Raw genomic sequence first — 25092 nt, forward strand, 5'->3', positions numbered from 1 at the left:
ATGACATTAAAGAAAGAATGAGGAGCTAGTAGTTTTAATTTATAGAGGATACCCTCATGCCAAACTTTATCAAAAGCCTGACTGATATCAAGAAAAACAGCCGAGCAGTATCTTTTTGCTTCCAGATCTTCCTTCACTACATTGACCACACGATGAATCTGCTCAATGGTAGAGTGCTTCTGGCAGAAACCAAACTGATGGTTGGGGATAAGGTTGCCGCTATCAATAACTTGCTGAAATCGTTTTAGAAAAAGCTTCTCAAAAACTTTTGAAGTCACTGGCAATAGACTTATGGGCCTATAAGAACTAACCTGATGTGGAGGCTTCCCAGGTTTAGCTACCATGACAATTTCCGATAATTTCCACTGTGCTGGAAAATGCTCAATTCTCAATACTGCGTTGAAGACAAAAGTCAAAAACATAATAGCTTTCCTCGGCAGTTCTTTTAAAATCCTTCCTGTAATGAGGTCATACCCAGGAGCTTTGTACGGCTTCAATTGTTTCACAATTATTTCAGTTACTTCAGAGGGAGTAAAGGGCTGAACAGGAAGTGATAGTTGGGTAGGTGATTCTAATAAGTATTCAATTTCTGGGTCAGGAGCTTGAGCTGAGTCACTGGGCTTGAACACATCGCGTAAGTGCGTAGCGAATACTTCAGCTTTCTCCTTGTTGTTCTTGGCCCAGCCACCACCTGGCAAGATAATCGGAGGAATCGGCACTCTTGGACTAGTCATGTGTTTAGTAGTTTTCCACATTGAATATTTCGTGTCTTCTGTAGGAGTTAGACTTGCAGTAAAAACCTGAAACCTTTCATTATTGAAGTTAGATAACAAACGTTTCAAATCCCGCGCCGCTCTATTGAAGTTGTTTTTATCACGAGGATTCCTGGAATTTTGCCAAATCCTACGAAGTCTTCTTTTTTGAGCAATCTTTTTCTTGATGCTAAGAGGGTAGTTCAGGCCATTAGTAGTTCCATTTCGTTGATACGGCATTGATTGCCAAGCACACTTCTGGACTGCCCTGTTAAACAATTCAACAGCTTCATCTATTTCACCATTTGTCTTCAAGGAAACGTGTAAATGCAAGTTTTCATCAAGAAGAGATCGAAATTGGTCCCAGTCAGTATATTTAGAACTTAACCGCAGTGGACCCTCTGTAGTAATGGCAGATGAACTTAAAGTGAAGATCAATGGAGAATGGTCTGAGGATAAATCAAGACAAGATTCTACACGTGTGTACGTTTGGGAAATACCTTTAGTCACGAAGAAATCAAGCAAATCAGGAATTTTTAAGGTATCAGTAGGCCAATAAGTCGGTTCTCCCGTAGAAAAATATTGATAGTTATTGTCGTTGATAGTCTTAAGGAGATTACGGCCTCTGGGATTGCACAGCCGAGAGCCCCACATGGTGTGTTTCGCATTAAAGTCACCCCCCGCAATAAATCTACAACCCAAGATATTGAAGAAGTCGCTGTATTGCTGGTATGAAACGTTATGACGAGGAGGGGTATACACAGAAGATACCGTGAGTGGACCTGACCAGTCTTCAATCACAACACTGGAAGCTTGAATATAATTATACTTATAAGCAGTTATGGCATGGTGTTTTATACTATTTTTAACTAATACCGCACTACCACCATGAGCAGTATTATCTGGATGATTACAGTGATACAGAGAGTAAAAAGAAATTTTGAACTGTGTCATATCTGTGAAGTGAGTTTCGGAGATAAGCATAATATCAACTTTATGAAGACCAAGAAATATTTTAACCTCTTGAGTATGGTTACTCAAGCCATTGGCGTTCCAAAGTGCTATTCTATAAAAATTATTCATTTTAGCTTCGAAATGACGGAAGATAATAGGTTCATTAAAGTACCTATCTGTTCAGCCTGTTGTATCATTATTTTTTCAAATTTGCTGAAAAAGTCGTTAAGTGTTTTACTTAAAGCATTTTGAGTACTGTTATCTTCAGACATCGAGTTGGATGCCACCTGTGCATATGATCGTCCCGGCAGGATTCGAACAGTGGATGGACTGGGAGGTCTTACCACTTCTTGGGCTCCCTGAGGTGATTGATCATGAGTTTTACTTTCAGGTACTTTGGGTCTGATCGGGGGAAACGATTTTTGTTTAAGTTCGCGGTACACAGAACAACCTTTGTAGTTCGCCGGGTGGTTCCCCTCACATAGAGCGCAGGTGGGTGGGGTATCACTGGATTTTAAACATGCCCGTGTGTCATGTTTCTGGCCACATTTAACGCACCTGTAAGGGTGCCAGCAATACGTTTTGGTGTGTCCATAACTTTGACATCGCTTACACTGAACGATCTCGGATTTCCTGAGCGGTGGTTCAAAGGTAATTTTTGCATTAAGGAGGTACTCGATATTAAATATATCTTTGTTACACGGATTTGGTTCCAGATCAACAAAGAACATTGAAAGAGGTGCGTTGGTTTTATGCTGTCTCATATTCATTACGTTGCGAACCTGGAACCCACAGGATTCAATAGCAATCTTAATGTCCGCAACATCAGTGGAAAAGTGCATATTTTTTTAAAACCACGCGATTTGCTTTCTCTTGTTTGATTTGGTAGGTATGAAAGGTAACCTGCAACTCTTTTAGTTTGTGCACCAGCTTCCGATAACCGTCAATAGTTGTTGTCATTTGGGATAACAGTTTCAATAGCGGTTATCATGCTCTTAACGTTTACAACATTGGGTTCGAAGATCGGAGGTGGTTTATCCTCGCCAACATGAGACGGCGGCGTCGATGTGGTGCTCTCATCCATCGTATTTGACCCTCCAATGGCATCGAAACGATTATTTGTAGTTAATGAGAAGCTACTTGGGTTTGAACACAATTTCCTCGATATGTCGGGACCGTTCGAAACCAATTTCCTAGGTCTTTTGAATGAACCAGTCACTGTTTGCCAGTGGATGCCGTCATTACTTTCTTTCTCCTCAGAGTTTCGGGAGTTTGGAATACCTGTAGATATTACTGCTGTCTGATTATAACCGTGATCATGTAGAACATGAGCACTGTCATCAGTGAAAGCATTTTCACAAGTGGAACCTGTTTGCATCATAAGAATCTACAAAAACGTCAACAGTCAAAACATAAACACAAACAAGACAAGGTTATGTAACAGGAAGAACAAAAAACATTACATTACGAACAATAAACTACATCAAAACTATTATCAAAATAAACGAGATCAATTAATAACAGTCCTTATTATCAGTTTGTGAACTATTTCACGAGAAAAAGCAAGTTTATAACAAATTTCACAGAACCAAATACAATACATGTTCACCAAATAACAGTCAGCTGTCCCTTTATCGGAATTGAGATTTATTTAATTAATAACGGAGAAATATATTAAACTTTATACGGGAACAAATTTAATTAATTAAAATGAATCAAACATAACCAAAATTCGTGTTTTACAAAAGTACTAAATAAAATTACGCAGAAAAGCCAATTGTGGGATAAAATGACTTGCGTATTGATGACATCAGAAAGCACATGTTGCAAAAAAATTAAATAAAAAAGCTATAGAAAAATAATAAAAGAAAATAGAAAGATTTAAATTGATCAATTATAGTGAACGTGATAAATTTCGATAACTATGAGAAAAGAATTAAATTATATTCAATCGTGAAGACGCTGATTTGAACGGGAGAGGGGATGAGCATTGTTTGAGCCGGTACGCGTGGTTTTAGTGGGAGAATCTTTCTTCTTTCTCTGGACTTGAAGCAGGGAGGACGTGTACTCGTGTAGATCCTCCTGGTACAGTAGTGATGAAATATGAAACTGTACAATATTGCATTAAAGTTATAATCAGGAATGGGATGTTGCCTTAGTGAACAAATTATCAAAGGAAAGTGAGTACAATTAGACAGTATAATATGAAATAAATTGACATCAAAGTGATTTGCTTTGTCTTTCATTGACTATCCCATCTACAAAGAAATGTGGTAAGTAAGAAAATAAGCTTTAGCTCAAAGAATATTACTTACAAAACTTATTAGAATCAAAGTCATTGATGAGAACCCAGTGAATACTTTGTGAACTTTATCATGATATAAATAATCATATTTATCAGAGCCTTCAATAGAGTAATATTCAGTTTGAACCATCATTCAACCTACTTAAAACCCTGAGATAAATATAGACCCAGTGCTAGTGATATATAACGTGTAGCCTACTTTCACTAACACAAATTACACTTCAAACAACACCACAGACATTGAAGTTTGATCGTTATTTAGATACCGACTTGGAACAATATGACTCAGCCAACAGGGGACTACAACACATGTTAAAAAGCGGTTTATAAAACTGATCGTAAGCAAGTCGCACAACCAACGAGGGGCAGCACACTTAGAAAACCGATCGTGAGCAAATTGGTGCAACCAACGTGGGACCACGATCGTATGCATCTTATGCATGTCCAGGAGCGGCACGTCACTAACCGCAAATGTCGAGATTCTGGGGTAGTTCGATAGGTCTAGTCTACTGCAGGAGATGACTATTGGAGTTGGTGGTGTTCATTACCTAAATATCAGAGGTTCTTGCTAGCCTCAAAAGGGTGTGCCATCCCCTGGCTCCTTTGACTGGAGAGTCTGGTTCAGAGCTGGCCTCCCCTTCTTCCGGGGGGACATGTCTTTGATATTAATGCCCTAATGCTTTCTCATGGATGTCGATAGGACGCAGCCCCTACCCCCTTAACCTTACACATCCTGAATATCCTGTCACTCCGGAAGCAGCGCTAAGGTTCTTACAAGACTAAGTGAAATTTATAAGCACTTCTTTGTCCTAAGAGAACAAAAAAATGTAATATACGTTTTGAGTTCATACACACAGCTTGAAGTGGTAAATTGTTATAATGAATAATAATTGGTAACATGTGGGGGTGTTCTCAAATTTAACAATGTGGGGAATTTTCTTGCCACTAGTGGGAAATCTCAAAAATTGATCCGGCAACACTGCAGTAATAATACAGTACAGAACTTTGCATTGTATGATTTGTATCATCGGGAACTGTTGTGTCTGCTGACAGCGGGGTCCACAGATTTATGTGGATGGTCTGTTTCGTATGTTTTTCTTCTAACAATGTAGTGCATTAAAACAAAGACAAACATCCTGGGTATTTTAGTGACTTCTACAGCTCTTACAAAAATTCAAAACCGTTAGTACTTAATAAATCAAAGCACTTCTAAGAAATTGAAATGGCAGCAAAATATCATGTTGAGAGCAGCGTAATAAGAACCGCCGTTCTAGATTAACTTCTTAACCTCAAACCTGTTGGGTTGCTACATTGCCACTGACAAGTCATAAAAGCGTTTACACTGTTATTGTTAAAGCCTAATACTATACTTTAAACGTAAATAAAATAATACACCATATTATAAAACAATTTATTACTCTAAGAAACTGTAATTTGTATTATTGTGATTATTTAACTTGTTTCTGACGTTATGGCATTTAACGGCGTTGACTTTATATTTAAGGCATTTAAATGTGTTGCCTATAGAGAAAGGAAGTTTATGTAAAATTTCAAGTATATAGCTCAGTTCGTTGTCGAGATATCGTACAGACAGAAATTACATTCCACGGCTTCTATAAAATCATTACTTTAGAAACAGTTAAAACTGTTCATTCTGCCTATCTGTCGTAATTTGTTATAATAATACAATAGATAACATTACTGGTACGGATAGGTGTTGGTAAAAGTGTAATCACCGGGCCACTGACATGTGTGAAGATCTTAAACAAAATAAGGGGGAGAGTCGATACCATACATAAGGTCGATGGTACTGATAAAAAGTGCAACAGTCACATACAGGATCTGAAGCTGCACTATCTCTAACTCTGACCCTAAGCCCAATATATGTTACCGCTCAGTCATCAGCACTCCCAAAACGGAATACATTTCAATTCACCAGGATATATGTTTTGTTATATTCTATATATTACAAGAAAACTATGAACAAAATGCAAAGTCTCATTCAATAAGAAAACCAAATCACACTCAGTTATATAGCATTCACATTGACAGGTGGTCCACGACAGTGATTATAGGTATAAAGGGATGGAACAATTAACTTGACAACTGCGAAGCAGCTAGATATAGATATATTTATAGATTATCTGCTTTTCTAAGTTTAAATAAGAATATCCGCTACGTTTACAATAATGACTGTAACAAATATAGATTAATGCATTCATTGTAAAATGTGGTATAAAAATACAATTTTTCAATTTGTTTATTCCCAAGAGAGAGAATTTCAGCTAATTGTGCTAGTTTCTCAAAACCCCTGAACAATTTAAAATCATACCTTAGTTGTCGAACCATCAAACCACAAATTAGTGGTAGGTAAACGTTCGATCTAGAGACAGAGGTTAATGTGACATACAAGGTTTTTAAATCTACTAACTGGAGAGGATACAAAGTGTTCCTAGCTGCAGAGTTATTAGCAATAGATCCCTATCTGAAAAACGAATATGAACTGGAAAGGTAAGCCCAAATGGTAGAAATTTCATAATAAAGGTCTATGAGAAAAAACTGCTCCCTCAAAAGCAATTGACTAAAGAATGATGCGCTTTGGTGGACAAGGAGGCTAGAAACGCTTAAAAACAAAACTACAAAAACTCTTTAAAAGGACAAGAAGGACATGCAAATTATTCTTATATCATAATACCCTGAATGGATATAAGAAAGAAATTATAAAAACAAAAAGACCCTAGAGAAACTTTTGTGAAACCATTAATTGTTTACCAGAGGCTGTTAGGCTTCATAAAACTCCCCAAACTGATAACTAAAACCCTTTGGAGACATTAATAAAGCTAATGGCAGCCTAACTTAGAGCATGAAGAAGACATTGGAACTGCTGATTGAGGCGCACTTTCCGGGTGGACCACTCTTGCCACAAGATAAGAATTTCTATTCTCTGCGGGGGAGAGGACGAGTCAGGAGGTTGATAAGTCCCGACAACAATCAATAAGGATCTCCACAGCAGAAAGGATTAAATGGGCTGCTTTACCATTCAAGCAATTTAAATAACCAGGAACTGGCAGAGTCTTTGCGGCTCTTCTACAAAAAGAGTTGGACATTCTATAATTTAGCCCAACTTGACTTTATAGGAGCAGTTACGCGTTTAGATTTTTTTCCAAAGGACTGGGAACGACAATGATGGCGCTTTTTATAGAAATATAGAGACTCGTCTCTGCCTAAATCGTACAGACCGATCAGCTTAACCTCCTTTAGGGTAAAATCTATGAAAAATAATAAATAGCCACATAAGGGAAGAAAACTTGTCGGCACGCTCACTCATGCTATATCAACTATATCAACATGCATACGTTGAAGGTGTCAACCACTACCGCTCTTCATAGTTTAGTGTAGGAGGTGGAAGACACATTCAAGGAAAATGAAGCCCCAGTCAGCATTTGTGGACGTTGAAGGAGCTTTCGACAGCAATTTATTGAATTAACGAAGGCAGCACTGGACAGATTTTATGTTCTATCAGATGCTGTCTGGTGGATTGTAGCCCTTTAAAAAAGTTGTCAAGTATGAGCAAAGCTCGGAGAAGAATCTGCCACAGTTACTGCCCGGAAAGGATGCTCTCAAGGATGGGTACTGTTTTCTTTTTTATGAGTGATGGTGGTGGAAGATATTTCGACTAAAGCAGAAGAAATGGGTATACAACTACAATATTATGCTGAGGACCTAGTGGTAATGTTCATGGAAAAAATAAAGACACATGGGAACGCCTCACTCAAGATGTCTTCAACTTCATAAGCAAATGGTGTCATGGAGGGGGCTTGAAAAAGAAAAAAATATCTCAACCTGTTCTGGAAAGTACTAGAATAAAAGTGTTCGAATATCTAAAGAAAAGACTCACGTGAAATCCTCAAATTGCAAATAATACTATATCGAAGACAAACACTTTCTTTTACTTTCAAAAGACTCTTTGTATATAAATGGAGACTAAAAACCAAAATTATCTGTGAAGCCATAATGAAATCAATGGTCACACATGCAGCACTTGTGTGATGGCCGAAAGTATAACAAAATACTGCAGCCAAGAGACAACAGAGTCATCAAAGATTAGCTTGCGTAAGCATTACCGGGGCAATGAGCTCATGTCCAGCTTTGGGACTGGGAGAGGTACTGGCATACATTCCTCTGGGGCAGAGGCGATGAAGACAACTGCACAAAGATAAATGAAGCTTCTGACTAGAAAAGTGATTTCATATACTTCCTCAGAAGGACACATGGTAATAATAGAGGAATTCCCTAAGGCTGAAATGATAACCTACGTTTCTAAGAGTGTGGTTAATTAATAGTCATTTGAAAAACCTTATCTCGTTACCATATAAAATACAGATAAATTGAAAAAACGGAGCCCTATTCTACTAAAGATGGATCACGTCTATACTGTAGAACAGGTTTTGGAGTATATAGGCCAGGAGAAAGAATATCAGTCTCTAGAAAACACACCACGGTCTTCCAAGCGGAGTTCGTGCCAATAAAATATGCGCCAGAATACAAATGACACCTAAAGGAATCAAATAAAATCTTTTATTGCTCGCAACAATTGCAATTGTAAGGCAAACGTAATAATTCATTATAAATTTTAAACTCTCACACCACATTACCACCATGTCCAAACTTACATAATTTTTCATACATTCAAGTCTCATTCATCCTTCGCCCATCTCAACCCACTTCCAGCGCTGGAGTCAGAATTGGGCGGTCTCCCAGTCTGCCAGAACTCGTCAACGCTCTAGAATGCATTTGACACCAGAAAGCGCTTCAAAAGTTTTTGACGCCTTGGGCGTGTGTGCATTTTTCATAGAATTGGGCAATTTTTTGGTGAAATGAACACCTGCCTACGAAGGCAAGTGCTCATAAACCACCGTTCTGTGTTTTCCAGTACGGTAGTTATATCTGCCTCGAATCTCATACCCGTGTATGTCACGTCCCCTGATTATGGCACATTTAGAAAAACAGAACAGTTGTTTGTAAAATGTAGAGACTGGGCAAAGTCAACAGTTGCAAAATTTTGAAGTTTTACTTTGTGATAATACGAATCGCTTTTTTGCAATTTGAACACCTTCAGGAAATTATTGCTTGCACAGGCCCACCATAATACCATTCCATACGAAAGGTGGGAGTGAATTAGTTCATAATATGACGCAATCAATACCTGACTGGAGCAGTATTGGGCCAAGGACCTCAAAACATATATTCCCGAGGACAGTTTGGCGTACACATGGTCAATGTGATTATTCCATATCAACAGTCGATCGAGGAGTATTCCAAGGAATTTTGAGGAGTAGACTTCTTCCAATATGGCTTACCCACATTGGGAGTCCACTGAGAGCAGTGCGAAAATCAGCACGTTGGATTTCGAAGAATTTGTTTGAACAAAATACCTAATACTTTCAGACACCATTAAAGGTGTTCGACGCTTGCTCCTTTGATCTTAAAGCAATATGTGAATGTAAGAATGCACTAGTGAAAAATGCAAAGAGAAACAAGGTTGCCCTCGTCTGGACCACAGAAGCATTTAGAGGAACGACACAGCGGACGTCCTTGGCACTGAAAGTCTTCTAGTAGGGCCAGAGTCAGTCTATGGAGTAGCCTTCTGCTACAGCTCTTATTGGGGATTTGGAAGAGAGGATTAGATCCGATACTTGGAGAAAGGCCTCAGGACTGGCAATCGAAAATGTTTATCTCTTCTTAAGCAAAATTATGATCAAAACTCCTACATTAAAGTAAGGAGGATATATAAATAGCATTAGGGATTTGGCAAGACAGCCTTATCAAGAAACATCTGATGACGGTGGGTCTTAGAAAAACTAATGAATGTAGACTCTACGGAGAAGTAGAAGAACAAGCTGAACATAATATATGGCTTTACTACCCAGCAATATGCAAAACTAGGGGTAACATCCTAGGAGCTCATCTCCTCATCCCTAAGGATATCAGAGAACAGGAGCCCTCAAATTTTACATGCTGTGTAAAAGCCTCAGTATCTGATGGCCAAAAATTTAAGTAAGGGTGGCGCAAAAGTCCTTTCGGGACTACGTGCAGAGACTCTTGTCTCTTTCCCTCTGATAAAATAGTAATATTTTAATTTATCCGTTAAAGTACAAAATATGGTATAAACATACGTAGGTCACATATTAAAGAAATATAATAAGTTGTTAAAAAGCGGATTTGATAACAAATGGCAAACAATGTATTTTTATTTGTTTTTCGTTTACATAATATATTTATAATAGGTTAATCTCGTTAAACATAAAAAAACCAAAGACGCCAGAATAAGCAGAATTTGTTGGTTGGTCCTTGGTAGACCATTATAATAGATAGACCGAAAGAAGACTGAAGTGAAGAGAAGATAAAGAAGTTGTAATGGATTAGAACTGCCACTACTTGTTGATTGTGATTGTACTAAAATGTAAACATAATTGAAGTAGTACGAGTGTGTAGCTAGTGTTATTCCACGGGAAACTCGTATTACTGTCTGAAAATTTAATACTAATTTTATGTTTTTAGAGGTAAGATTGAATGATACTAATACACTATCCTTAGATAAGTTAGCAACTTATGAAGAACTGATTAGGCTAGGCTTTGTCTCATAAATGTTACAGTATGTTTTTATCATTAAAATTTAGTTTAAAATGTTACTAATTAAATCATCCTCAGTATATGTTGAGAATAAGAAGTAGCCTAATTTAAACAAAGATACTGTAATCGACATTGAAAACCTAGTCATTGCCTACTACTAGGCTTTGCATTTTCTTTTGATATAAAAAATTAGAATGTGTCAAAAACATTACTATGAAAGTTGGTATATAAAACTGCAACCAATTCTTCCACTAAGTATCCACAGAACCCCTATGTTGCTATGATCACTTCCTTTACAGTACAAAACATGTAACATATGTTGAAATATTCCAGATATAAACCATAATTACAGGAAAAGATTAAAGCAATTACTAAAAAATAAAGAACCAGCAATAACAAAAACTCAATACTTTTACAGATTATCCATTACAGAATTTATCCTTTGAGCGATTGCTTCACAAGTCAAGCACTTGTTTAGCGTATTCATCTCAAATTAAAAATACGTTTTTGAACTCTGGTCTAGTGCTTCATATAAATAACTTCTTTATTCACACCACCCATTAACATGTTGACAGTGGCTGACGCTCTTTTGGTGCAGAACAAGTTTGTTAGTATCCTTGCTCAGTGTAAACAAGCAGTGAAGGTATTAGCTTCATTTATTAGAGTTATTTTTAAATAGTTGGACACATTGACCATGTATATGCCTTATGGCACAGAACAAGACCCAACATTGACATTACGTGGTTTCACCGAGTATTAGTAAATGGGCTTACCTGTTCTTTTGAGTAACCTGGATAGGCTAACCATTCCCGCTCACTTGTGTGACCTGTGATTTAACAATGATTTTGTGCTTTCCATACTTTGTGCTCCATCAGTGAAAAGAATGTGACTACGAGCTGATGTGCTTTTTAAAGTGATAATATGATACATTATTTGTATGCAGGTAGCCTATTTGTTGTAACATAGCTAATGAGTTATAATATAACGTACTGTTTATGTGTTATCAATAAAATTCCATATTATAAAACATAACATAGTTTTTAATATCACAAACATATTTGTAGTTTAAGTTCTTAAAATATAAGGATTTAAAACTGCAGCTCAATAAAAAAGCATCAATTCAATTTTTAGGTAGATCAACAATTACCCATCCATAAAATGTTATATTTTTATTAGTTGGCATAATAAACTAGTAGTATATATGTTATCTCTTTACCATTGAATTATTCTTTATTTGTTCCTCTTAGTGTGAAATTAATAAATTGACTACAGATAAAAGATGTTTGGTCACGTCAGATAATTTATGTTGACGTGTATTACAAAGAACAATGTTATTATAGCGGTAAAATACCTCCAAGGATGACATATTTTAATTCCTACCAGAAAATATTAATTATTAATAGCACAAGATCAATGCTGTGGTTGTCAGATAAAGAAAAGGTTCAGGATTTTAATTCCTACCAGTAAATATTAATTAATTAATGGTACAAGATTAATGCTGTGGTTGTCAGATAAAGAAAAGGTGCAGGATTTTAATTCCTACCAGTAAATATTAATTAATTAATAGCACAAGATCAATGCTGTGGTTGTCAGATAAAGAAAAGGTGCAGGATTTTAATTCCTACCAGTAAATATTAATTAATTAATAGCACAAGATCAATGCTGTGGTTGTCAGATAAAGAAAAGGTGCAGGATTTTAATTCCTACCAGTAAATATTAATTAATTAATGGTACAAGATCAATGCTGTGGTTGTCAGATAAAGAAAAGGTGCAGGATTTTAATTCCTACCAGTAAATATTAATTAATTAATGATACAAGATCAATGCTGTGGTTGTCAGATAAAGAAAAGGTGCAGGATTTTAATTCCTACCAGTAAATATTAATTAATTAATAGTACAAGATCAATGCTATGGTGTCAGGTAAAGAAAAGGTGCAGGAATCAGGTTTAGTAACATGACAGTGCTGCACAATAGTCCAGTGAGGAATGACAATGTTTAATTCAGTTAATTTGTATACTGGTGAGTGGTGTCAGACGAATCACTGTGAATAAAGGAGAAAAGTTCGAAAATCACAGGTAGTGATTTTGTTTCCATTAGTTCTTAGTATAGACCAACAGATAAGTGGGAATGGTGGTGAACTTTTATTGGTGCTTAGCATTATTTATTTTTTCGTTATTTATATAAAACTAAAATGATCTTGATCTGTGAAAAAAATTACTCATTTTAACCACAAGAGTCACATTTTTCTTATAGCACTATTTCTAGCTTATTGTTTATTACTGAAACTCAATGTATTGGAAGTCCCACAAAGAGGTTTAAACATTTGATTTTATATTACTTGCCCATTTATGCACTGAACACTTTCACACTCTACATGATTCATTAAATAGGTTTCAGGATTATTAGTGATGTGTAGAATGATGACTATAAGCAACTTTACTACAGCCAAAACTGCTTATCACAATCTCTTCAAAACCCACCTGCGGTATGGGATTGTTTTTTGGGGTGGAACCACTTTGTTAAACATTTAACGTGTCTTAACTCTACAAAAAAGAGCCATCAGAATACTGAAGACATTACCACCTAGAGAAACCTGTAGAGAAGCTTTCCCTGAACTGAAGATTCTTACAATCATCAACCTTTACATTCTGGAAACTGCTACCTATGTCTACATTAATGCACCTGAAACTGCACGCAGTGAAGTACAATATCATCAGTACAACACCAGAAATGCAAGAAACTTCTACCTTCCAGTACACAGACTAACATCACTGAGAAGAAACTGAGTTACACTGGTGCAAAAATATAGAACATACTATCAGAGGAAATAAAGACAACCAGCCATCTTCATTTTAGAAGACATCCAAAAACCTGGTGGCAAGAACAACTGTTTTGTTTCTTGAACGAATTTTACAATTGGAGACAACCATGTTTATAAAGACTAAAAATTTAAAGTAATATTTTTACTTGAGTTTTATTACATTGTTTCACTGTATTTCTATGTATTTACATGTTGACACCACTACTATGTAAATAAAGAGATTTTGACTGTGACATATAACAGCAATTTAATCAAAATATAAAAGTTCAGTATTTTCACGTGAAAATGAGGCCTAAAACTGATCACATTATTTAATTGCACTTCACCCTCATATTTACAATAGATTAAAAACTAAAACAAACTCATATTACGATGAAAACATCAATAAACGTACAAATAGCCTGATTTACAGTAGCTCCGCTAGTTTGTTTACATCGGCAAATGATTCACTCAGCTGGAACTTTTCTCAGCAAACCACTATATATATTACGTACTGTGGAAAACAACTGCAATTGTTTCAAATAGTTCAAACTATTCCCGAAAGGTAGCTAGCAGTACGCCAGCCATGCAGTGCCTGCGATTTGTCTACTAGTGGAACTACAGTACACCCGGCAGTAGCCGTGTTTAGTCCAAAAAGGATTAACAATGTTTTTTCAACAGTAATTTTAAATATATTTTTATCCCTAACCTTAAATATTTATATCTTTTCTTTTATTTCCTTTTATAACCTTCATTATTTCAGGTTTTGTAGTGTAGTATTCATGTTTTAGGCCTACATAAAACTAACATTTTCGGACTAATTACGATCACGAGAATTAAGCTACAAAATAGGCCATGATATATGAGTTAACCATAACAGAGCAACTTGGAACAATGCTGGTACAATTAATGCCAGACAACTCAATAGATGGCACTTCACATATTCATGTAACCATAACAGAGCAACTTGGAACAATGCTGGTACAATTAATGCCAGACAACTCAATAGATGGCACTTTACGTATTCATGTAACCAGAATAGAGCAACTTGGAAGAATGTTGGTACAATGCAGACAACTCAATAGATGGCACTTCATGTAATCAGAATAGAGCAACTTGGAAGAATGTTGGTACAATTAATGCCAGACAACTCAATAGATGGCACTTCACATATACATGTAACAAGAATAGAGCAACTTGGAAGAATGTTGGTACAGTGCCAAAAAAACTCAATAAATTGCACTTCATGTAATCAGAATAGAGCAACTTGGAAGAATGTTGGTACAATGCAGACAACTCAATAGATGGCACTTCATGTAACCAGAATAGAGCAACTTGGAAAAATGTTGGTACAGTGCAGACAACTCAATAGATGGCACTTTATGTATTCATGTAACCAGAATAGAGCTACTTGGAAAAATGTTGGTACAGTGCAGACAACTCAATAGATGGCACTTTATGTATTCATGTAACCAGAATAGAGCTACTTGGAAGATTGCTGGTACAGTTAGCACCAGATAATTCAGTAGATGGCACTTTATGTATTCATTTAACCAGAATAGAGCAACTTGGAAGATTGCTGGTACAGTTAGCACCAGATAATTCAATAGATGGCAGTTTATGTATTCATTTAACCAGAATAGAGCAACTTGGAAGATTGCTGGTACAGTTAGCACCAGATAATTCAGTAGATGGCACTTTATGTATTCATTTAACCGGAATAGAGCAACTTGGAAGATTGCTGGTACAGTTAGCACCAGATAATTCAGTAGATGGCACTTTATGTATTCATTTAACCAGAATAGAGCAACTTGGAAGATTGCTGGAAGGTGCTGGTTAGCACCAGATAACTCAGTAGATGGCACTTCACATATTCATGTATTGTAGCTACAGCAGACTCACAAGAATACTGAAACTGGACAACGTTGTCCAGTGTATTTGATGTAAACAACTGGATGATCTTCAAACCAGCTTCCTAGGGTATCTCATAACCATTTATAAATGTTTCAGTGGTGATTGCATACTGTTTGTTGTAGTACTATGTCATATATAAAGTACTGGCTATTTGCTATTGATTTTGCCTTTTTTCAAACCATAATATAGTGAAATGAACCAAAATATAAAAGGCACATTAACCATGCAAAATAATCAAATACTGAGTAAATAAATGAACAAAATAAATAATAGTTAAGTTTAGATATTATTAACATTTTTATTAAAAGCAAAAAGTTTTGATTTTTATTTATTTTTAACTTTTACACAAGTTGAAGGCCTATCAACAGTTATTAATACACCTGTGAAATTCATATGGTACCAATGTTATTAGAGTTCACTTAGTAGTAAGTTATCAGTATATAACATTATATTAATGCAATACTATATATGCTTTTTCATGCCAATAGTTAGCCTAACTAGTGATAAGATCATCAGTTATGTGATGGCAACTGTTCGAACGTGAATCCATTTCTGTCTAGGGTGGTAATTGTAAGAATGCTGTAACTTATTACTGGGAAGTTAAAACAAATTATCAGATTAGAGCACTTATCTAACCTGACAAGTGATAAGATCATCAGTTATGTGATGGCAACTGTTCGAACGTGAATCCATTTCTGTCTAGGGTGATAATTGTAAGAATGCTGTAACATATTACTGGGAAGTTAAAACAAATTATCAGATTAGAGCACTTATCTAACCTGACAAGTGATAAGATCATCAGTTATGTGATGGCAACTGTTTGAACGTGAATCCATTTCTGTCTAGGGTGATAATTGTAAGAATGCTGTAACTTATTACTGGGAAGTTAAAACAAATTATCAGATTAGAGCACTTATCTAACCTGACAAGTGATAAGATCATCAGTTATGTGATCGCAACTGTTTGAACGTGAATCCATTTCTGTCTAGGGTGATAATTGTAAGAATGCTGTAACTTATTACTGGGAAGTTAAAACAAATTATCAGATTAGAGCACTTATCTAACCTGACAAGTGATAAGATCATCAGTTATGTGATGGCAACTGTTCGAACGTGAATCCATTTCTGTCTAGGGTGATAATTGTAAGAATGCTGTAACTTATTACTGGGAAGTTAAAACAAATTATCAGATTAGAGCACTTATCTAACCTGACAAGTGATAAGATCATCAGTTATGTGATGGCAACTGTTCGAACGTGAATCCATTTCTGTCTAGGGTGATAATTGTAAGAATGCTGTAACTTATTACTGGGAAGTTAAAACAAATTATCAGATTAGAGCACTTATCTAACCTGACAAGTGATAAGATCATCAGTTATGTGATGGCAACTGTTCGAACGTGAATCCATTTCTGTCTAGGGTGATAATTGTAAGAATGCTGTAACTTATTACTGGGAAGTTAAAACAAATTATCAGATTAGAGCACTTATCTAACCTGACAAGTGATAAGATCATCAGTTATGTGATGGCAACTGTTCGAACGTGAATCCATTTCTGTCTAGGGTGATAATTGTAAGAATGCTGTAACTTATTACTGGGAAGTTAAAACAAATTATCAGATTAGAGCACTTATCTAACCTGACAAGTGATAAGATCATCAGTTATGTGATGGCAACTGTTCGAACGTGAATCCATTTCTGTCTAGGGTGATAATTGTAAGAATGCTGTAACTTATTACTGGGAAGTTAAAACAAATTATCAGATTAGAGCACTTATCTAACCTGACAAGTGATAAGATCATCAGTTATGTGATGGCAACTGTTTCGAACGTGAATCCATTTCTGTCTAGGGTGATAATTGTAAGAATGCTGTAACTTATTACTGGGAAGTTAAAACAAATTATCAGATTAGAGCACTTATCTAACCTGACAAGTGATAAGATCATCAGTTATGTGATGGCAACTGTTCGAACGTGAATCCATTTCTGTCTAGGGTGATAATTGTAAGAATGCTGTAACTTATTACTGGGAAGTTAAAACAAATTATCAGATTAGAGCACTTATCTAACCTGACAAGTGATAAGATCATCAGTTATGTGATGGCAACTGTTCGAACGTGAATCCATTTCTGTCTAGGGTGATAATTGTAAGAATGCTGTAACTTATTACTGGGAAGTTAAAACAAATTATCAGATTAGAGCACTTATCTAACCTGACAAGTGATAAGATCATCAGTTATGTGATGGCAACTGTTCGAACGTGAATCCATTTCTGTCTAGGGTGATAATTGTAAGAATGCTGTAACATATTACTGGGAAGTTAAAACAAATTATCAGATTAGAGCACTTATCTAACCTGACAAGTGATAAGATCATCAGTTATGTGATGGCAACTGTTCGAACGTGAATCCATTTCTGTCTAGGGTGATAATTGTAAGAATGCTGTAACTTATTACTGGGAAGTTAAAACAAATTATCAGATTAGAGCACTTATCTAACCTGACAAGTGATAAGATCATCAGTTATGTGATGGCAACTGTTCGAACGTGAATCCATTTCTGTCTAGGGTGATAATTGTAAGAATGCTGTAACTTATTACTGGGAAGTTAAAACAAATTATCAGATTAGAGCACTTATCTAACCTGACAAGTGATAAGATCATCAGTTATGTGATGGCAACTGTTCGAACGTGAATCCATTTCTGTCTAGGGTGATAATTGTAAGAATGCTGTAACTTATTACTGGGAAGTTAAAACAAATTATCAGATTAGAGCACTTATCTAACCTGACAAGTGATAAGATCATCAGTTATGTGATGGCAACTGTTCGAACGTGAATCCATTTCTGTCTAGGGTGATAATTGTAAGAATGCTGTAACTTATTACTGGGAAGTTAAAACAAATTATCAGATTAGAGCACTTATCTAACCTGACAAGTGATAAGATCATCAGTTATGTGATGGCAACTGTTCGAACGTGAATCCATTTCTGTCTAGGGTGATAATTGTAAGAATGCTGTAACTTATTACTGGGAAGTTAAAACAAATTATCAGATTAGAGCACTTATCTAACCTGACAAGTGATAAGATCATCAGTTATGTGATGGCAACTGTTCGAACGTGAATCCATTTCTGTCTAGGGTGATAATTGTAAGAATGCTGTAACATATTACTGGGAAGTTAAAACAAATTATCAGATTAGAGCACTTATCTAACCTGACAAGTGATAAGATCATCAGTTATGTGATGGCAACTGTTCGAACGTGAATCCATTTCTGTCTAGGGTGATAATTGTAAGAATGCTGTAACTTATTACTGGGAAGTTAAAACAAATTATCAGATTAGAGCACTTATCTAACCTGACAAGTGATAAGATCATCAGTTATGTGATGGCAACTGTTCGAACGTGAATCCATTTCTGTCTAGGGTGATAATTGTAAGAATGCTGTAACTTATTACTGGGAAGTTAAAACAAATTATCAGATTAGAGCACTTATCTAACCTGACAAGTGATAAGATCATCAGTTATGTGATGGCAACTGTTTCGAACGTGAATCCATTTCTGTCTAGGGTGATAATTGTAAGAATGCTGTAACTTATTACTGGGAAGTTAAAACAAATTATCAGATTAGAGCACTTATCTAACCTGACAAGTGATAAGATCATCAGTTATGTGATGGCAACTGTTCGAACGTGAATCCATTTCTGTCTAGGGTGATAATTGTAAGAATGCTGTAACTTATTACTGGGAAGTTAAAACAAATTATCAGATTAGAGCACTTATCTAACCTGACAAGTGATAAGATCATCAGTTATGTGATGGCAACTGTTTCGAACGTGAATCCATTTCTGTCTAGGGTGATAATTGTAAGAATGCTGTAACTTATTACTGGGAAGTTAAAACAAATTATCAGATTAGAGCACTTATCTAACCTGACAAGTGATAAGATCATCAGTTATGTGATGGCAACTGTTTGAACGTGAATCCATTTCTGTCTAGGGTGATAATTGTAAGAATGCTGTAACTTATTACTGGGAAGTTAAAACAAATTATCAGATTAGAGCACTTATCTAACCTGACAAGTGATAAGATCATCAGTTATGTGATGGCAACTGTTTCGAACGTGAATCCATTTCTGTCTAGGGTGATAATTGTAAGAATGCTGTAACTTATTACTGGCAAGTTAAAACAAATTATCAGATTAGAGCACTTATCTAACCTGACAAGTGATAAGATCATCAGTTATGTGATGGCAACTGTTCGAACGTGAATCCATTTCTGTCTAGGGTGATAATTGTAAGAATGCTGTAACATATTACTGGGAAGTTAAAACAAATTATCAGATTAGAGCACTTATCTAACCTGACAAGTGATAAGATCATCAGTTATGTGATGGCAACTGTTCGAACGTGAATCCATTTCTGTCTATGGTGATAATTGTAAGAATGCTGTAACTTATTACTGGGAAGTTAAAACAAATTATCAGATTAGAGCACTTATCTAACCTGACAAGTGATAAGATCATCAGTTATGTGATGGCAACTGTTCGAACGTGAATCCATTTCTGTCTAGTGTGATAATTGTAAGAATGCTGTAACTTATTACTGGGAAGTTAAAACAAATTATCAGATTAGAGCACTTATCTAACCTGACAAGTGATAAGATCATCAGTTATGTGATGGCAACTGTTCGAACGTGAATCCATTTCTGTCTAGGGTGATAATTGTAAGAATGCTGTAACTTATTACTGGGAAGTTAAAACAAATTATCAGATTAGAGCACTTATCTAACCTGACAAGTGATAAGATCATCAGTTATGTGATGGCAACTGTTCGAACGTGAATCCATTTCTGTCTAGTGTGATAATTGTAAGAATGCTGTAACTTATTACTGGCAAGTTAAAACAAATTATCAGATTAGAGCACTTATCTAACCTGACAAGTGATAAGATCATCAGTTATGTGATGGCAACTGTTTCGAACGTGAATCCATTTCTGTCTAGGGTGATAATTGTAAGAATGCTGTAACATATTACTGGGAAGTTAAAACAAATTATCAGATTAGAGCACTTATCTAACCTGACAAGTGATAAGATCATCAGTTATGTGATGGCAACTGTTCGAACGTGAATCCATTTCTGTCTATGGTGATAATTGTAAGAATGCTGTAACTTATTACTGGGAAGTTAAAACAAATTATCAGATTAGAGCACTTATCTAACCTGACAAGTGATAAGATCATCAGTTATGTGATGGCAACTTTCGAACGTGAATCCATTTCTGTCTAGTGTGATAATTGTAAGAATGCTGTAACTTATTACTGGGAAGTTAAAACAAATTATCAGATTAGAGCACTTATCTAACCTGACAAGTGATAAGATCATCAGTTATGTGATGGCAACTTTCGAACGTGAATCCATTTCTGTCTAGGGTGATAATTGTAAGAATGCTGTAACTTATTACTGGGAAGTTAAAACAAATTATCAGATTAGAGCACTTATCTAACCTGACAAGTGATAAGATCATCAGTTATGTGATGGCAACTTTCGAACGTGAATCCATTTCTGTCTAGGGTGATAATTGTAAGAATGCTGTAACTTATTACTGGGAAGTTAAAACAAATTATCAGATTAGAGCACTTATCTAACCTGACAAGTGATAAGATCATCAGTTATGTGATGGCAACTGTTCGAACGTGAATCCATTTCTGTCTAGGGTGATAATTGTAAGAATGCTGTAACTTATTACTGGGAAGTTAAAACAAATTATCAGATTAGAGCACTTATCTAACCTGACAAGTGATAAGATCATCAGTTATGTGATGGCAACTGTTCGAACGTGAATCCATTTCTGTCTAGGGTGATAATTGTAAGAATGCTGTAACTTATTACTGGGAAGTTAAAACAAATTATCAGATTAGAGCACTTATCTAACCTGACAAGTGATAAGATCATCAGTTATGTGATGGCAACTGTTCGAACGTGAATCCATTTCTGTCTAGGGTGATAATTGTAAGAATGCTGTAACTTATTACTGGGAAGTTAAAACAAATTATCAGATTAGAGCACTTATCTAACCTGACAAGTGATAAGATCATCAGTTATGTGATGGCAACTGTTCGAACGTGAATCCATTTCTGTCTAGGGTGATAATTGTAAGAATGCTGTAACTTATTACTGGGAAGTTAAAACAAATTATCAGATTAGAGCACTTATCTAACCTGACAAGTGATAAGATCATCAGTTATGTGATGGCAACTGTTTGAACGTGAATCCATTTCTGTCTAGTGTGATAATTGTAAGAATGCTGTAACTTATTACTGGCAAGTTAAAACAAATTATCAGATTAGAGCACTTATCTAACCTGACAAGTGATAAGATCATCAGTTATGTGATGGCAACTGTTTGAACATGAATCCATTTCTGTCTAGGGTGATAATTGTAAGAATGCCGTAACATATTACTGGGAAGTTAAAACAAATTATCAGATTAGAGCACTTATCTAACCTGACAAGTGATAAGATCATCAGTTATGTGATGGCAACTGTTCGAACGTGAATCCATTTCTGTCTAGGGTGATAATTGTAAGAATGCTGTAACTTATTACTGGCAAGTTAAAACAAATTATCAGATTAGAGCACTTATCTAACCTGACAAGTGATAAGATCATCAGTTATGTGATGGCAACTGTTCGAACGTGAATCCATTTCTGTCTAGGGTGATAATTGTAAGAATGCCGTAACATATTACTGGGAAGTTAAAACAAATTATCAGATTAGAGCACTTATCTAACCTGACAAGTGATAAGATCATCAGTTATGTGATGGCAACTGTTCGAACGTGAATCCATTTCTGTCTATGGTGATAATTGTAAGAATGCTGTAACTTATTACTGGGAAGTTAAAACAAATTATCAGATTAGAGCACTTGTCTAACCTGACAAGTGATAAGATCATCAGTTATGTGATGGCAACTTTCGAACGTGAATCCATTTCTGTCTAGTGTGATAATTGTAAGAATGCTGTAACTTATTACTGGGAAGTTAAAACAAATTATCAGATTAGAGCACTTATCTAACCTGACAAGTGATAAGATCATCAGTTATGTGATGGCAACTTTCGAACGTGAATCCATTTCTGTCTAGGGTGATAATTGTAAGAATGCTGTAACTTATTACTGGGAAGTTAAAACAAATTATCAGATTAGAGCACTTATCTAACCTGACAAGTGATAAGATCATCAGTTATGTGATGGCAACTTTCGAACGTGAATCCATTTCTGTCTAGTGTGATAATTGTAAGAATGCTGTAACTTATTACTGGGAAGTTAAAACAAATTATCAGATTAGAGCACTTATCTAACCTGACAAGTGATAAGATCATCAGTTATGTGATGGCAACTTTCGAACGTGAATCCATTTCTGTCTAGGGTGATAATTGTAAGAATGCTGTAACTTATTACTGGGAAGTTAAAACAAATTATCAGATTAGAGCACTTATCTAACCTGACAAGTGATAAGATCATCAGTTATGTGATGGCAACTGTTCGAACGTGAATCCATTTCTGTCTAGTGTGATAATTGTAAGAATGCTGTAACTTATTACTGGCAAGTTAAAACAAATTATCAGATTAGAGCACTTATCTAACCTGACAAGTGATAAGATCATCAGTTATGTGATGGCAACTGTTTGAACATGAATCCATTTCTGTCTAGGGTGATAATTGTAAGAATGCCGTAACATATTACTGGGAAGTTAAAACAAATTATCAGATTAGAGCACTTATCTAACCTGACAAGTGATAAGATCATCAGTTATGTGATGGCAACTGTTCGAACGTGAATCCATTTCTGTCTATGGTGATAATTGTAAGAATGCTGTAACTTATTACTGGGAAGTTAAAACAAATTATCAGATTAGAGCACTTGTCTAACCTGACAAGTGATAAGATCATCAGTTATGTGATGGCAACTTTCGAACGTGAATCCATTTCTGTCTAGTGTGATAATTGTAAGAATGCTGTAACTTATTACTGGGAAGTTAAAACAAATTATCAGATTAGAGCACTTATCTAACCTGACAAGTGATAAGATCATCAGTTATGTGATGGCAACTTTCGAACGTGAATCCATTTCTGTCTAGGGTGATAATTGTAAGAATGCTGTAACTTATTACTGGGAAGTTAAAACAAATTATCAGATTAGAGCACTTATCTAACCTGACAAGTGATAAGATCATCAGTTATGTGATGGCAACTTTCGAACGTGAATCCATTTCTGTCTAGGGTGATAATTGTAAGAATGCTGTAACTTATTACTGGGAAGTTAAAACAAATTATCAGATTAGAGCACTTATCTAACCTGACAAGTGATAAGATCATCAGTTATGTGATGGCAACTTTCGAACGTGAATCCATTTCTGTCTAGGGTGATAATTGTAAGAATGCTGTAACTTATTACTGGGAAGTTAAAACAAATTATCAGATTAGAGCACTTATCTAACCTGACAAGTGTATGGTGATGTGCTGATATACAGAATTTTTTAGGATATTTAGTGAAATGCGTGTTTATAAAGTAAATAAGATTGTAAACAAAAATACCATTATAATATGTTTCTGTTATCAGTCATATAACTTGTGTACAGGCTGAATGCATAATCGCCAATCTCGCTAACAGATGATTTAAAATGTTAGCTACTCATACACAATTCCTTATGACGTTAATCGAGGTACACAATATCATGTGTTGTTAATCGAGGTACACAATATCATGTGTTGTTAATCGAGGTACACAGTACCTTATGATGTTAAACAAGTGTATATAATTGATTAGACTGACTAATTATTTACCTTATTAAGTTTTGTTCAAATAGAATATGTTAAAGAAATATTACAAATATAAAAAACCTAAATTAAAAATTGAAAGGTGTTGTCTGTATATCATTATGACCTTTTCCTGCGTTATATTATGTACACTAAAAAAATAATCATTGAAAAATCACGATTAATCATTGATAAATCGGTTATCTTTTATGTGGTACTGAATTCTTATGTCTATGTGGTATGGATTAAGACTGCACTTATCCAGACATGAAGGGTTCATGTCTCGACACAAAAGCTATTTGAAGGCTTACTTGTGACTGAATATTTCAGTTCACAAAAATAGTTTTATGATTGATAATTTGATAATACTGTATACTCTTTTAAAACACAGCTAATTGGTCGACACTTAAATAAAATTATTAGGTTTTATATAGCATTTAAGAAATTGATTTTTTTACTTTCACTAAACCTATAGTTTTGTTTTATTATTTACTAAGGTTGATTTAATTTTTAAGATCATACCTTAGTAAGCCCACGAGTTATTATTTCTTAATAAAATTATGAAAATCAAATAAAAACACGAAAATGTATAATATTATGCTGTGGTACACTACTAGGAATACTTTTTTTAGTACTTTTCAATCTATTATAACTTTGAAATCAGTTGAGTCCACAAAATGGAATTTTCACTGAATAATACTCTTACTTAGTAATAAATCAGAGTCAAATTTTTATTTTCATGCCCAACAGAAATAATGACTTTTACACTTTTGAAATTTTGCAAATTTTACGATTTTAACAATTTTTATTTAAAACCCTATGAAAGCTCACAGCTTGAAACTTTCAGAATTTGGAGTCCCACTTATATTTATCAGATAAAAAAATAACAAACACATAGTCATTTGCCTTCTTGTATAAAA

At 35.2% G+C, this 25092-nt stretch overlaps 1 protein-coding gene across 1 annotated transcript in view; it reads left to right on the forward strand.

Annotated features, from left to right (window-relative positions):
- Positions 1-10394: 10394 nt before the first annotated feature.
- The window catches only part of LOC124356518 (HMG box-containing protein 1-like), a 48947-nt gene continuing 34249 nt past the window's right edge, over positions 10395-25092 (forward strand). The window contains exon 1 of the mRNA XM_046807572.1: positions 10395-10574. The gene's annotated coding sequence lies outside the window, so the exon portion shown is untranslated. The remainder of the gene's footprint in view (positions 10575-25092) is intronic.

Source organism: Homalodisca vitripennis, chromosome 3, assembly GCF_021130785.1.
Source record: "Homalodisca vitripennis isolate AUS2020 chromosome 3, UT_GWSS_2.1, whole genome shotgun sequence".
Classification (NCBI taxonomy): Eukaryota; Metazoa; Arthropoda; class Insecta; order Hemiptera; family Cicadellidae; genus Homalodisca; species Homalodisca vitripennis.